This window comes from Aythya ferina (genome assembly GCF_964211825.1).
Source record: "Aythya ferina genome assembly, chromosome: 6".
Lineage (NCBI taxonomy): Eukaryota > Metazoa > Chordata > Aves > Anseriformes > Anatidae > Aythya > Aythya ferina.
Genome location: NC_140303.1, coordinates 22,623,424 through 22,639,048, shown reverse-complemented (window position 1 = coordinate 22,639,048; position 15,625 = coordinate 22,623,424). Strand labels below are relative to the sequence as shown.

General features: G+C 37.6%; 1 protein-coding gene and 2 long non-coding RNA genes across 14 annotated transcripts in view; 2 read left to right on the top strand and 1 right to left on the bottom strand.

Moving 5' to 3' along the window:
- LOC311438634 overlaps positions 1-14,545 on the top strand; it is a 99,210-nt gene extending 84,665 nt beyond the window's left edge. The window contains exons 2-4 of one of the 2 annotated variants that reach the window (XR_014694234.1): positions 8,783-8,832; positions 10,161-10,397; positions 12,774-14,545. This is a non-coding gene — a long non-coding RNA (uncharacterized lncRNA). The remainder of the gene's footprint in view (positions 1-8,782; positions 8,833-10,160; positions 10,398-12,773) is intronic. The other variant, XR_014694235.1, reaches the window with a different exon arrangement.
- The window catches only part of LOC311438630 (sodium channel protein type 3 subunit alpha-like), a 117,133-nt gene that overhangs the window by 56,333 nt on the left and 45,175 nt on the right, over positions 1-15,625 (bottom strand). The window contains exon 1 of one of the 11 annotated variants that reach the window (XM_084523232.1): positions 11,922-11,941. The exons of the other annotated variants lie outside the window; for them this stretch is intronic. The gene's annotated coding sequence lies outside the window, so the exon portion shown is untranslated. Of the gene's footprint in view, positions 1-11,921; positions 11,942-15,625 lie in introns of those variants that run through there. 11 annotated transcript variants of the gene reach the window in all.
- On the top strand, positions 5,908-6,659 carry LOC311438635. The gene is made up of 3 exons (XR_014694236.1): positions 5,908-6,275; positions 6,368-6,420; positions 6,521-6,659. It is a non-coding gene; the product is annotated as an uncharacterized lncRNA (long non-coding RNA).

The following is a 15,625-nucleotide window of genomic DNA, read 5'->3' as shown; positions in this document are numbered from 1 at the left end:
TTGGAAGAGACCTCAAGATCATCAAGTCCAACCTCTGACCTAATACTAACAGTCCCCACTAAACCATATCCCTAAGCTCTATATCTAAACATCTTTTAAAGACCTCCAGGGGTGGTGACTCCACCACTTCCCTGGGCAGCCCGTTACAATGTCTAACAACCCTTTCGGTAAAGAAGTTCTTCCTAACATCCAACCTAAAACTCCCCTGGCGCAACTTTAGCCCATTCCCCCTTGTCCTGTCACCAGGCACGTGGGAGAACAGACCAACCCCCACCTCACTACAGCCTCCTTTAAGGTACCTGTAGAGAGCAATAAGGTCACCCCTGAGCCTCCTTTTCTCCAGGAGGAACAAGTCCAGCTCTCTCAGCCACTCCTCGTAGGACTTGTTCTCCAGGCCCCTCACCACATCCAACAGAACTGTTGTCAGTATGTTTTCACTGGAAGTTAAAGGGCTGGGAGGACGGACAAAAGGAGAAAAGTTTCTTTCACCTTTTTATAGCTAGGTGCTGGGATTTCCCACAGTGGATCCACTAAAACAAATCCTCTCAAAGTTCATTTACTTTCCAGGGAGATCACCTCAGCAGCAAATCAGAACTGGCCCATAATTTTTGTTTCGATCTGAAGTTATAGTATTAATACAATAAATAAATTACATACAGACAGTAATTCAGGATACATAAGCACTGTGCACAGCAGAGAAACTACACATCCATGAGCACGGGATCTTTTCATTAGCTTGTTCTTGCAAATGTGGAATCAGAAGTTCACCCATATTCACCCACCGATCCATGTACATCAGAATACTCCATGGAAATTACTCAAACCTTGTAAACAATGTTAAGATACTGGGATATAAACACCTCTACGTAATTTATTCCACCTCATCAAGGTGTAGTGAGATGAGGCAACAGGACGAGGGGCAACAAGCACAAACTGAAGCACAGGAGGTTCCAGCTCAATACGAGGGGACACTTTACCATTAGGTTGACAGAGCACTGGAACGGGCTGCCTAGAGAGGTTGTAGAGGCTCCTTCACTGGAAATACTCAAAACCTGCCTGGATGCCATCCTGTGCAACATGCTCTAGGTAATCTTGCTTGGTGGGGCAGTTGGACTGGATGATTTTTAAAGGTCCCTTCCGACCCCGCCCATTCTGTGATTCCAATTGCTATTCATTTTTCAGACTTTAGACTGCTACATGGCTCAAACTTTTAGTATCCCCATTCCAATAACTTTCCCGTAAAACTGATTCAATGACAAAATGATCTTGAATGCTTTACCTCTATCGTATTAAAGCCAATGTACTTGGATCCCACTCAGTGCTGGCACCAACACCCATTGTTAAACTTTCAGTAATGCAGAAAGTGTTACTCTGAGTTATAACCAACTACACGGAAGTTAGAAGATGCTTTTTTCCACAGAGGGAACACATATGCTATGTCCGAAGTCAATGACTTAGTTTCTTTCGATTGCAACTAAACTGAAAAAAATTAAGACGCCTGTTTCTGACAAATCTCTGGTATTGTATTCATAACCAGTTATGTAAAATAATGGTACAAAAGTCAGAGAAAAGATGAGATTGGGAAGCACATTTGGAAGTGAGACAGTCCACAGTCCAGCTCAGAACAAGGCTAAGGTTACTCTCCTGGTATGGCCTACATACAGAACCCTGCAGGCTCATGGGGTCTGTTTCAGGTTTCCTCTCCCTCCTCTCCACTGCATCTCTTCAAGATGTCCCAAGGTGCCTTAGTAAATAATTTGCCCACCACATCCCAGCCTACTCTTTGTGCTAGCCCAGGCTTCTCTTTCCAGCTCTCTATTGGGTTCAGCACTACCTGCTCATCCAGGTCCCTGACTTGTGTTAAAAACAGGTGGCACCGGAATATTTCCTGCAGCTTTTTCTGGTCTGTTATCAAATTTCTTTCTCTGTTTTTGTTCCAGTCTTTGACCATTACTAATACAAGTCACCATTGCAAACTAACAGAAATAAATGATGTTGAATCACCACAGCTCTCAAATAACTGCTGCTGAAAGCTTCCCTCCTGAACAATGGGAATGAAGAATTAGCCAAACCAAGTCAAGGTTTAAAAAAAAGGAAAACTTTTATTATTATATTTAGGTCTTCCTGAATAACTATAAAAAAGCAGAGTAAGTGTAACAAAACCTTACAAGATAAAAGTTGTTAACAAATTGTTATTAACAATATAAGTCATTGCAGAATCCAATACCTATGGTTCACTGGATTTTAAACAGGCAAAAACCATGTTCTTTTATTCTTAAAATGTACACAGACCATGGTTTTCCATGTACCAGAAAGCTCAATATGTTCTTGTTTCCTTTAGACCACAGCAGCAAAACAAATATATCTACCTACAGTACAAAATAGTTTTCCCATTTCTTTAAACCTGCTGAAATTCTGAAGCAACCCTGAAGTTTATTTGGTATTATGCATTGTTATGCTATAATAAAGGCGGGGGGATTTTTATTAGGTGTTTCAAGGACTACTTTAAAAATCAGTACTTTTGCTCTGCTTTGATTTTCCATGTACTAAAATATAAAAGGTCTGAGACAGCAGAACTGAACAGACATACAGGAAAGATTTCAGAAAGCATGCGTGCTTTATGGAACTTGTGCTTTGCACACTTAGTCCATCTTACAAGCTTTATAGCCTGCAAACACAATTCCCTTCAGGTTTTCTCCCTTAGACAGAGAGAAAGGACAAGACTTTGAAAAAAAAAGAAAAAAAATGCAGGGGGGTGAAGGAAGCATTTCTCCCATCCACTCCAAGTATAAAGGAGGTTAAAACTGGCTACTGACTGCAAAAGAAATAAAGCAAGCAGTACAGCCAGACTTCTTTCAGTTCTACATTCTGGCTAGACAGACTCCCTATACCTCACTTAATGGGCTCATTAGTGTAATCTGAGTCTACTTTTTGTGCCTGTCTAATTTTCTAGAGGCTCAGCTGCTGTTCTGCAAATCGATACAGGCTGGAGGTGATCAGTAAAACCTGGCTTGGATTAGAGTGATAGAGAGGCAAAATTCCCAAATACATTCTACCAGTGTTTATGTATCTTCATGCAAACACCCTGAAAATGGAAAATTGCATCAGCATTCATTATAACAGAGATGTACGGCAGGATGTTCTTCTTAAAAAGGCTCACCTGTCAGGTCCAAAAAAGATTTAGCACCTCCAATATATTATTGATTTTTCATTAGAACAACAAAAACATATATATATATTTACTCATGGCATCCATTAAAAACCCACAGAAGCAGAATAAGCCTGTAAAATTGAGATGAGAGTTCAATACCAATTATTCAGTTTAACAGCCTAAAATGCAGTGCTGTGATGCTACAGCAGATTTTGGAGCCATCAAGCACATTGGCAAAGTTCACTACCTGCTTCCCAATGAGCAGGATGGCACAAGAAGGAATGAGAAAACATGCTAGAACACTTAAACAACATGATAGGAAATCACAGAAGAGAGACCAAGACTAAAGCAGATGTGTGAATCGGTTCCATTGACAACAGCTTACTAACCTGCTTCCAGCTAACACTAAACTTGTGTCCACAGGAAGGAGATCCTAAAGCCACTGTTTTTACTGCATCCATTTCATACATAGAAAGATTTATTTTCTAAATATTTGAATCTGTGCTAAAAATAAACAAAACATAAACCAAAACCAACACAAACTGCAGAACATATTATTTTCTAATAAAGCAACAAGAAAATACCATACTTCAAGAGTTTCTTATTCAGTTCTTCACAGAGGAGTGCCCTTGACAGAGGAGTGCCCTTATCACACTCTGCCTCCCAGGTAAAGCCAGAATGGAGGAGCAGAAATGGACAAAGATGCTGGCTACCCCCATGTCCTCCCCAGAGGTAACTGAAATAACACAACAGTGATTGCCACCAAAGCCTGCAGAATTGTGACAACATGATTCTTAAAAAGGATGGAATGAATAATAATAATAATTAAAAAAGACTCTTATCTGGCAACCTCAGTTGCCCTTTTTCTTTCCTCTTACCCACTAAAATAGTACAAAGTCTGATTACATATAAACATTTATATGTTTATTAAGGAATGTTTATATGACCTTAATAAACATTCAAATGTAGATGCATTTGGGAAATAAGGAAGTACAAGTATTATTCATTTCCCAAGTCTGTAGAACAGTTCACACAAAAACTTCCAAATAATAATAATTTAAAAAAAAAATATTAAAGAAACACAGAAGGAAAGATTAGAAAAGAAACATGGAAAACAAGTTTCTTGAATTTCAAGTGTTTAAATATCCTAGTGAGCCTAGGATGATAATGGTAGGTGTTTCACAATCAAATAAGCCCTGCACTTGTTATCCTCCCACTGTTTTACTCACTTTTCTTAAGGAATATAGTGTTTGGTGTTTTTGTTGTTGTTTTTTTGTTTGTTTTTCTTTTGAAATAAGCTTTTTCCCTATGACCACCAACCCTTTTCTGTAAGTAATGTTAATTCACTTACTCTGTATCAGCCATTTTCAGTCATTCATGTGATCATAACATGATCATATCATGGTCTAAACTTTTGGGCAGACCTGTGTGGTGCCAGGAGTTGGACTTGATGATCCTCAAGGGTCCCTTCCAACTCGGGATATTCTATGATTCTATGATAACAGAACAAAGGAACCTGCAAGATAGTTTTGGCAATAGTTTTCTCCAGGACTTGACTCCAAGTCTTTGTATTTTCTGAAGGATTTGTCCTCCCTCATCCCTTTTTTCCCTACTTGGCTTTCTATTTTACTTGACTCTGTATTCTGAGACAGCCTTGCATTAGAATTTATTTGAAAGTGCATCCAATGAACAGGAATAAAACAGGAAATCTTCCTCCACCACAGAAAACCATACAAACCCCACAAAAACTAAGGCTTTGAAGGAAACTTGGAAACACATCTCCTGCTTTAATTCACTTTTCTTAATTACTTGATTTTGAAAAATTATTCCCCTTCTAGTTTGCATAAACAATTATGGACAACACAAAATGAACTCAACTAGATCAAGTTATTTTAAAACAAAACCTCGAAGTTATACTAGCCTTGCACCTGCAAGGAAAAGGATGAACAAATAAAAAGACATGGCAGTATTCTCTAAAATCAAACAACAGAACCTGTTGAATGAAGAAGGAAATCCAGATCTGAAGGAATTTAATTTCATAATCATTTACTTTGCACTGAAAAGGTTTTCTCCTTCACATTTCAAAGTCAAGGATGCACTGGCTGCTATCAATTGCAAGCTTATGTATGAGTAAGAGGCAGTAATAAAAGACATACAGCACTGAGAGGTTAACAAATATTGAAATTACTAATAGCTATTAATGAAGCATTAATTATTACTACAATCAAACCAAGGAACTGTATTCTGAAACCAATTTATATGGATCAAAGTCTAATTTAAAGGATGTCACTACTATAGGTAGTGAGAAACAGAAATTTCAGCAATTAAGATTCTGGAAAGGCAATGAGAAAAAGATTAATTTCTATGAGCTATTTCATCAAAATGTGTAGGCAAAGGTAAATGCAGTGTTTTGGTGCAATATACTCTTTTAGTCACTGACAACATAAAAATAATTTAAATGATTTTTTTCACCTACTATTATTATAAGAGATATCCGTATTTTCCCAAATATGCTTCACTTCGCAATTCAATGCAAGGAGACAGTTGTTTTAATGGCTTTTATTTTGACAAACTTTGAAAAAAATCAAAATATTTGCAATTGTTGCATCAACTGCAATTAAAAAACAAACAAACAAACAAACAAACAAAAAACAGTGGACACTAAGCAGGTTATCATGATGCGTGCCATTCACTTCAAGAGAAATGGCATAGAAAAAGTGTCTGCAAATGATACCTACTCAAAAGTCACAGGACCATCTTCTTGCTTGGAATCATTAATTTCCCCTGCCTCGAATCCAGTGATCCACAAAGCTTCTGAATTGAGCACACCTGGGCACTTGGTATGGCTGTGAGACTTCAGAATCATTTGCCCACAAAAGATTTCAGTTACCCTGATGAAAGCCAGGCTTTCTCAGTGTTAACCTTTCAAAGAAAAACTAAGATATACTAGCCAAGTCCAAGAGCTCATCAACAGCCTCCACTGGAAAAATAAACTAGGAGTCAAGTTTTAGATACGATGAGATTACTAATCTAAGAGGTCAGCAGTAACTCACAACAGATGACTCCATGCAACAACCCAGAGTGAATTAACAGCTTTGAATGAGCACCTTCTAAGCGTAAGCAGGTAACTACTAAAATCTGAACTGAAAACTGGCCACTGAACAAGGTACAGGGTAGGCAGATTAGTTCAAAACATCTGTTTTTGTTGTTGTTTAGATGCTGTCCAACAGACAACCAGACGAAAGAACAAGATTTGGGTGCATTAGGCAGTAAGTACTATCAAGAAAGTGTGCGTCTTAACTAATGCCAATAAATAAACAATATCCAAAATCAATAAAATGTGCATGGGGAATTGTTTTGTCTTCCCAGATCTTCACATGGAAACATCTCCTAGGCTATCTGCCACCAGCTGGCTACTTCATTGCCGAGCAGAACTGAAGACAGAAATTATCATCTTTTTATTGAAACTACATTTCACACATAATTGTATGTGTTGGAAATAGATGTGATTTGAACTGGCTTGGGTGCAAAGGATAAAGTTATTTTAATAATCACATTCTGTCAGTGAAACATTAAATCATATATAAATGATACCAAGTTAAGTGTTTTCTCACCTCATCATAAGCGACTGCACAAAAAGACCATGAAACTTCTGTCCTCAGCAGTTTTTAAAACCTGGTTGGACAAAGCTCTAGGCCACCTGGTTTGATTTCACCACTGAGCAGCTCTGAGCAGGAGAGTTGATAAAGCTCCAACATGAACAAATCTGTGATCCATGGTTGCCACGCATAAAGCTTTCATCACAAGCTTTTTTGTTGCAGTGAGCCACTTTTATTTCAGTGTTTGAAATCTTTGCAGATGAATACAATGTTTTAAAAGCTGTTCATAATAGAAATATACAATTCTAAGAATGTTTTCTTAATACACTTGCAGTAGTACATAGTTCCCTAGAAACAAGGGAGTCTTTGCCCCAAAGTGCTACATTGCTACAGAAAGCAGCCATTATATCGTACAACCACAGTATAATTTCAAACGGAATTGTTAGACATTCACTAAAAACATTTACTAAAAAAAAAAACAAAAAAAAACACCACACAACACTATACAGAATGCAGCATTTGGATTTAACCCCCCCCACACTTTTTTTTTTTTAAACTTAATTCACCACCATTTTCTTTTTCAGACAAAAAGAAAGCAGCTGTTTCAGACCAGACCACCAGATTCACTGTACTTTATCAGCAATGCGGAATGACACTCATCTGCAAAACCTTCCATGTTCCTTCCTCCCCAGTCATACAGTAGGAATAAATAATTTAATGAAGTACTCATCAGGAGAGGGGAATAGACTATTAGTCTGTGCCTGCGTTCTTTTCCCCTCTCTTCCTTGAATCTCTTAGATGTGTATATTTTATAGCTTAGCAAAATAACAGACATATAAGCTTAAGAAAAAAAAGCTCCTGGGTATCTTCAAATTCATGCTCAGCATTGTAAAATTAAAAGTGAATAAAGAACTATCGTGAACGTAGATTGTTACAGCGTTTGAGAAAGAACCAGAAGAATCATGCTGCTTAAGCAACTAGAAGAAAGGCAGTAATATTTCTCTCTATATATACATATCTACATATCTACATATAAAACAATCACTCTTGGAAAATCAGTTACCAAAGAATTTTTCAACCCTGCAAAATTAAACATCCATGAGCTTCTAAAATATACCTGCAAGCACGCAATCCCCATTTGCCAGTAAGCACATTTACATATATCAAATTACTTAACATAGGACCAAGCTAGTATGACTTGGCCCATTTCTCCAAAATGGGAAGGGCATTCTCCTAATCTGAGTGACCAGGGGCAGATTTTTGGTAGAAAAACTTGAAGATTATCTTTATTTATTATTTCAATTTGGATTGTACTAGAATCCTAGCATCAACAAGTACAAACAGAGAAGAAACTGGTGTCATGTCAGGTTCTTGTCCTGCTCCTAGAGTTTTTAATTAAATTTTTAATCAATGTAAAAGCTTTAGAAAAAGGCATCAGTACTGCTATGAAACATACAGAATGCCTGTGCCTGACCCTAGAAATGACACAATTTGCTTAAAGCTATGGGTGTTGCTGTTCTGAAGTGTACAAATGGTTGATACTATTTTCCTTCTGACTTTTTTTTTTTTATGGGATTCAACTGCCGTATACTGTCAACCTTTCTCTGAAAAAAAAAAAAAAAAAAAAAAAAAAAGAAACAAACAAACAAACAAAACCAACAAACAGCACCCTCCCCAGAAAGTAATTTATTTATTTACATTTTTCTTAAACCTGAAGCAAATTGAAAGGTATACAGGCAGTAAAGGAAAAAAAAAAAAATCAAAAACACTAAAAAGTGTATTACAATAGAAAAAATTGAGATTCGCTTGTAGAATGGAGTGACTGTGGTTTCAGTCCAGAACACCCTCCTTTGATATCTGTCCCTCAGCAAAATGATGAGAAAATTGTTCAGCATATCTATGCAGTATTATTTCACTTTTAAGTAATTGCTATGATTTCTCAGAGTTGTCAAATCAACAGTTTTAGATTAAAAGAAAAACTCTCACCCTATGCCTTTCTCACAACTATTAGGCAATTGTTTATGTCTTGCAGGCTGCTGGTCTATTTGGCCCTGTGATCAACTGAAGAAATCCAGAGAAAAAGTACGGAAAGCATTATGCAGCAGAAAGTGCACAAACAAGATCCAATTCACATCAATCTAGACAAGCAGTATTTCTGAAAGGTTCTGGAATTTCTTTTCTGGAGTCCACAAAACAAAAAGGATGAGAAGCACAAGTACTCTGTTCTGATTATACATATATCTTCTCAAAAAAAAAAAAACAAGTGCCTGAAGATTTTATTGAAAATTAAATCAGCTTTCTACAGCAGAAAATGAGGCACTCTTAGTTTTGTAGCACTGCACCAAACCGTTAACCCTAAACAGAGAAATAGTGATTAATTAGTAACAAACACAGATACTTATGCTAATAAGTGTACATCATCACAAGTACAGTATCTGCTAAGTATCTGTTTACTTAGTGCAGCAAAACATCTGGAAGTCGTTACTTAATTCCTTTTCATCATCCATGAAATATATCACCACTATGTAGGAGAAAAGAACACTGCTTGAATTTTGTGAAAGGACAACGACACAACAAGATGAAAATAAAATATGCCTCTAGGGATCAGGAGACGGAAGAAGAGTGCAGGAAAGAAATACAAAATAAGTGATCATGGCTATTTTGTGCACCAGACAAATGGACTCTTCTTTCATTCAATTTATTACATCTAATTATCAAAATAATCTTTTTTTAAGCCACAGAAACTGCTACAAAATATCATTAAATATCATCTCTGAAACATCATTAAGTATCAACCACAAGTATCTACAACATAAAAGCTTTATATCACATCTTCCACATGACAGACTTTGTCTTACAAGAGAAAACAAAAAACAACTGTATATTCATAAATCTATTGTATGCCCTTCAAGTGATGCAAGTTTTTACGACTACAAGGGTCTGCAAACTTAGCGATTCTCATTTATTTTACTTAATTCTTAAAAAAAAAAAAAAAAAAAAAAAAAAGTCCTAGAAGGTGTCACTCTAATCCTGAAACATCTTTTCCCAGATGAAGTTAAGGGTCATGATATCAACAAAGTATTGGGTAACAACTGAGTAACTTGAAAGTAAACTGAGATTTAATTTTTTAAGACCCATAAACATGTGAAAAATAGGGTAAATCCTTCTAAAAATGACAGCAACTACCCTACAAGAAGAAAAATAAAATTCAATGAATTAGGATTACTGAATTCAACTTATTAAATATATATTTTTTCTTATCAAATGTGGTATAAAATATCAAATCTAAATGAACTTAGTGGTTGTCCTGGTGTCAGTTGGGAGAGTTAATTTTCTTCATAGTAGCTGGTATGGTGCTGTGTTTTGGATTTAAGGATGAAAACTTTGTTGGTAAATTGCTGATGTTTTAGTTGTTGCAGTGCAGTGCTTACACAGAGCCAAGGACAGTCGGCTTCTCATGCTGCCCTGCCAGCGAGGGGGCTGAGAGTGTACCAGGAGCTGGAAGAGGACACAGCCAGGACAGGTGACCCAGACAGGCCAAAGGGACATCCCACAAGTGGTGTGCTGAACAATAAAACTGGGCGGAGTTGGCCAAGGTGTGCGTGGGGCTGTTACTCAGGAACTGGTTCGACATCACTAGGCTGGTGGTGAGCAATTGTATTGTGCATCACTTGTTTGTTTCCTTGTTTTTTGTTTTTGTTTTTCATTTCTTTTTTTTTTTTTCTTATTAAACCATCTTTTTCTCAACGTATGAGTTTTTGCACTTACACACTTTCAATTCTCTCCTCTGTCCCACTGTGGAGGGTGGTAAGGAACAGCTGTGGGTTGCTTAGCTTCCTGCTGGGTTAAACCACAACAGTGGTTTAGATAAACCACTAAACTTGAATTCTGGGAAACTGCACAATAAAAAACAGCATACAAATCCCTAGAAAGAACTGGAAACAGCAACTGAAAAAGAAACATAGCTTTTATGAGCTCGTTGCACTGTAAAATGCCTAGAGAAATTCACAAGTTCACTCAAAATTATCTAACACAATGGTTCATTATGTCAGGTAGTCACATCTTTAGAAATCCCATGCACAGGCTACCAAAGAAATACAGGCTATGTTAACCAATAACTTGGAATCCAGCAGTGGCAGGCTTGACTGCAGGCAGAGGTCAAGCAAACCACTACCTTACAACCTCTAAAAAAAAAAAAATCATGCATTCAACAAAAGCTCAACACAACCCATCAACACCTTGTTCTACACAAAAGCCAGAATTCACATCCCAGGACAGAAATAGCATAACAGAAAATGAATTTTATTTGTTGCTGGCATAAAGGGAAGAAAAGTAGATTGAAAATGAAAATTGCTGTCTCCTACCCAGCCAGTAAATGGCAGTATTCCTGGACCAGCCTCCTCTAACTGTGCTGAATCTGCTGTCTCTAAACAAAGATCCGACAAGTTTTCATGGATTTGCAAGGAAGCCAGTCACTTTCATGGCACCTTAATACGAGATAACTCTAAATACAAAGTTCCTTCATCTTCACTTCTCCTACATCCATGTATACCTAAGCAATGCCTCTATACATGGTCTTCCTCAATACAGAGGTCACCTCACTGACTATCTGTAGAGCACCACTGTCTCCTTCCTCTTTCCTCAGATGGTGTGTAGATATTTAAAGATAATGAAGATTTGAAGTACTCTATCCAGGAATTTAAGCTCCTGGAAAATGACTATTCACTTCACCCCTACTACAAAGTAAGGGGGGGAAAAAATTAAAAACACCTTATGCACCATATAAAGAAATCCAGTAAAACTTGTAGCAAATGAGAAGTTTTTACAGCAAAATGCTGCAGAACACTTATGAATACATTGCAGCTACACAGCATGTCATGTTTTCCTCTGCATCTGTACCAATTAATTTGCCTGTAACATATTAAAAACTCTGAAGATATCACGTATGTTCAAATCATATTTATTTCAATTCTTTTGAGGTTTCCTGCTTGAATATAAACCTTTCTGGAAGAGAAGATAGACAGGTAGCTTCTAGATAGAGCTGGAATGAAGACACAAGGGCTGAGCAGGCACAACACCTTTTGCTGGCTTCAAGGTTGAGGAAGTGCACAACTCACAGGCAGGTACCAGAGATGTCACTGATTGATTTAGGGCAAAGAAGCCTAACTCACTTCTACGTGGCTGGCCTCTAAAGCAAACATTTCCTCACTGGCTGGTCAGCATCCCAGAAGACACATTTCTCACTATTATAAAGGGTTTGCATGCTACTTAATCAAGCTGGGCAGCCAATAAGCATACTTATGCTAATTAAGCATGTAGGTAATAGAAACAAAAAAGCTTCTTCCCGGTTGGTATCTAATCAAGTATCAAACATTTTGCCTACACACATAGCTAACTGTCAGCCTATGAACTACACAGTGTTATTTAACTTGGGAGGGCAATCACCAAAGTGGGTGCAGGCAGCAGCCTGTAAGTGAGGAGGGAATTAGGGAGACACAAGGGTGGCTATGGTAAGAAAGATGAGGCATGAGATGCTCAAGAATTACTAACAGAAAGAAGGGAAAGGCTGCAAATGCAGTAGGAAGGGGAGAATACAGCCTTACAGAACCTTTCGTGGCCTATCCACTTGATTAGAAATTATTTACACACAGGAAAAATATGTAGGCAAAATACTTCCCAAGGATGTTGTAAATATTCTGAGACATGCATTATACATTGGGGAAACTGGAGATACATTTATGAGCACAGTCAGATTTCAAATAGCATACTTAACACACACACAAAAAACTTTGCAACTGCACTGTAGCAAAGTCAGTATCTATAACAGCATCATGAAGTGATGCACCTTATTATAAGGTCCAAGTGGGTTTCAAGATTGGTTTAACTTTTTTTGTTTTTTTCTCCTTAGTATCTTCTCACCATATTATGTACTTATTTCTATATGAAGATAACCAGTATGGTAAATCAGAATTGTCCAGATACACGCCAAACAGTGTGTCAAATGCTTGCCGTGCCTTTTCCAGGAACTCAGGCAGCAAGACTTGGTGGTCTCTCAGAAGTACCTACAGGATAGACCAGAACGCCTAGAGACAACCTGCCTGCTGCTTTGGGTGCAGTATCAATAGCATCAGAAATTTATAACCTGGCAAGGATGCCAGGCAGCAGTACCAGTTCCTATGCTGCTGTGGCACCCAGCACTGCCTGCCCCTGGATGCTCCTAAGTGAATACATGCTCCAGCTCACCTGCATCAGTGGGCAACACGGCAAGGGCACAGATGGACACTGTGGCTCTCCATGAGCACACTTCTCTCTCTATGATTGAGAGATTTCAAACAAGAATTTTCTGTCCAAAAGTTCAGGATAACAATTGGATAATGGTTCTGCAAAAGCACCTTCTTGAAAAGACACTGCTCGGGCTAAATGAAAAAATAAACTAGATCTACACGTCAATAATTTCAGCAAGACAAAAATAACCCAGGAGGATCAACTGAAAGCATAGATAAACAAGGGACTGATGCTTTAAATGTCACAGATATGTCACAAAAGTACATGCTCTTCAAGAAACTCACTGGAGCAGTTCTTGTTTTTCCCTTATTTAACTTACATAACTCCAGGAAATAAAATTTCATGGGATGGCTTTCAACAAAGAAGTCCATTTTTGACAGAACTCCTAATGAAATAACTATATTAAACTTTACCACTCACATATGAAAATACATTCTAACTTCTGTGTTGGTTTTTTTGTTTGTTTGGTTGGTTGGTTTTGTATTGTTCTTCCAGAATGCAACAACTAAATGTTGTGTTTTTTTTTTTTCCTAAACTTCGTTGTTCTTAATTCTACAGCGGATTTCTCACAAGATTTTAAGAAAACTTTGTATTGAACTTATTACATAGCATGGCAATATACAACCTATAGTTAGACATGTGAGAAAGGGTTTATCTCCTATCTGGAAATAATCTAGTTAATGATAACAAAAGCCTTAACAAGAGAAGCAAGACAATTAATGGAAATTCTCCCCTGGTAACAGAATAGAGTGCTTTGGACTTGGGTGTTTCAACCAGCACAACCACTCAACATTGGGAATGACTCAACTGTCTCTAAGGAGCATGACATCTGTGATTATTATTGATAAATATATTCTTGTCTTGGGCTGAGCGCACAATTTATTTCAAGAGAAGGGAAAAATCTTCTTTAAAATTAACTTATATCAGTCTCCACTCTGTGGGTTGAGCATTGTATGCACGTATGCACTCCCAGAGGACACACTGTACTAGGTACCCAACTTAATGTCCCAATAAAAAATTAAATGAGGACATATGTGCTTAACGGATTGGGCCCAGGGATAAGTTTCCTTTCACTAGAATAAGGTAGAATGTCTTTCTTATTCTATCGCTGCTTATTAGTAGCAAGGATGTATTAAAAATAAATGCTTATATAAAGAAAAGCAAAGTATTTATCATCTGTTCAACACTATGTCAAAACTCCGTCTTTTCCCTCAAACAAGAGAAATAAGTTTTAAAATAAAATATTGAAGGGGAAACTGTTCCTATCAATATTGTACTTCTGGTAATAAAGTCTGAGATTAACAAAATCGATTTAGAAGCCCAGTAATTTGTTCACGTCTCATACTATTTATCTACACTTTGCATTTCTTTTAATGTGTATAATTAAAAATCAATACAACCCATTTCACTAATTTCCATTCCTCTCTGCTGAACTTCAGCTGCAAACACTGAATAATGTTTTGAGAACGAAATGGGAAACCCTTGTTTTTGTGTCTCTTAGGAATAATATAGAAGTATCTGTGAATGCCTTAGCCTTGCTCAAATCTTGCATTTTCATCAGGTGAATGTTCATATAATGTTAAAATTAAATACACCTTCAAAAGACCATTTAAAAAGTCCACAGTGTTTTTAAAAATACTCAAGAAAGAATTAAAAACAAGAGCCTAGATGAGATTATTCTCTTAAATCCCTCACATATGCAGGTGACAGGGTGGGTGAAGATGACCTGAAATCACTGTGTCTGTCTGTTGGCCAGCCTAGCCCTTGGCAAAGGTGCCCACCTCCAGCTGCTCCAAGCCTCTGTGCACAATGCGTGCAGCTGGGCTCTGTCTTCCCTTGCTGACACACCCTTTTCCACCAGAACCGCCAAAGAGCCTCTGGGTTTCTCCCGGAGAGCTTGTAGTCAAAACACAGAATGACTTCTTTCTATTTGTGTCCAACAGCTTGTTGGATGATAACAACACTGCAACCCATCAGGCACAACTAATAAAAGGTAAATTTTCAATCCACATAGAAACTATGGGACATTAACCCCCCACTACTGACATGAAAATGGCTGTGTCAGAATTGACTTTCTTTCCATATGAAAATCCACACCTTAACAGTGCTGGTGTGCTATACTTCAAATGACAAACACACACAAGACACACAATATAGATAGAAATACTCAAGCTAAATTGCAAATTCTGAATCTATGTATTTACAGGAGAAGTGTATTGAAATTAATTTATTTGATGAAAACCTTTCCCCTGCATGACTGTTCAATGAACAATCATGTACTTTAGTACGAGGGTTCCTTCCATCGTTCCTTTTCTTACCAAGACACTTGGATGCTGAAACAGTACCACGCATGCAGAAAGCACAAAGCACATGTCTCTAAATAACTACCGTTTCTATAGAAGTCGTGACCAAACATTTTAGGTAAGTAAAACCACCTCGCTCTCTCTGGAATAAATGACGGGTTGCAGAAAGCGTAGAGTTAAGATAACAAGGTGCATAAGAGCAATCTGTGCATCAGGTTCCCCACCAGTAAGGCATGTCAGACATGACAACATACTGTTGCTTGTTGTAGCTTTTCCTGTTGCTTTGC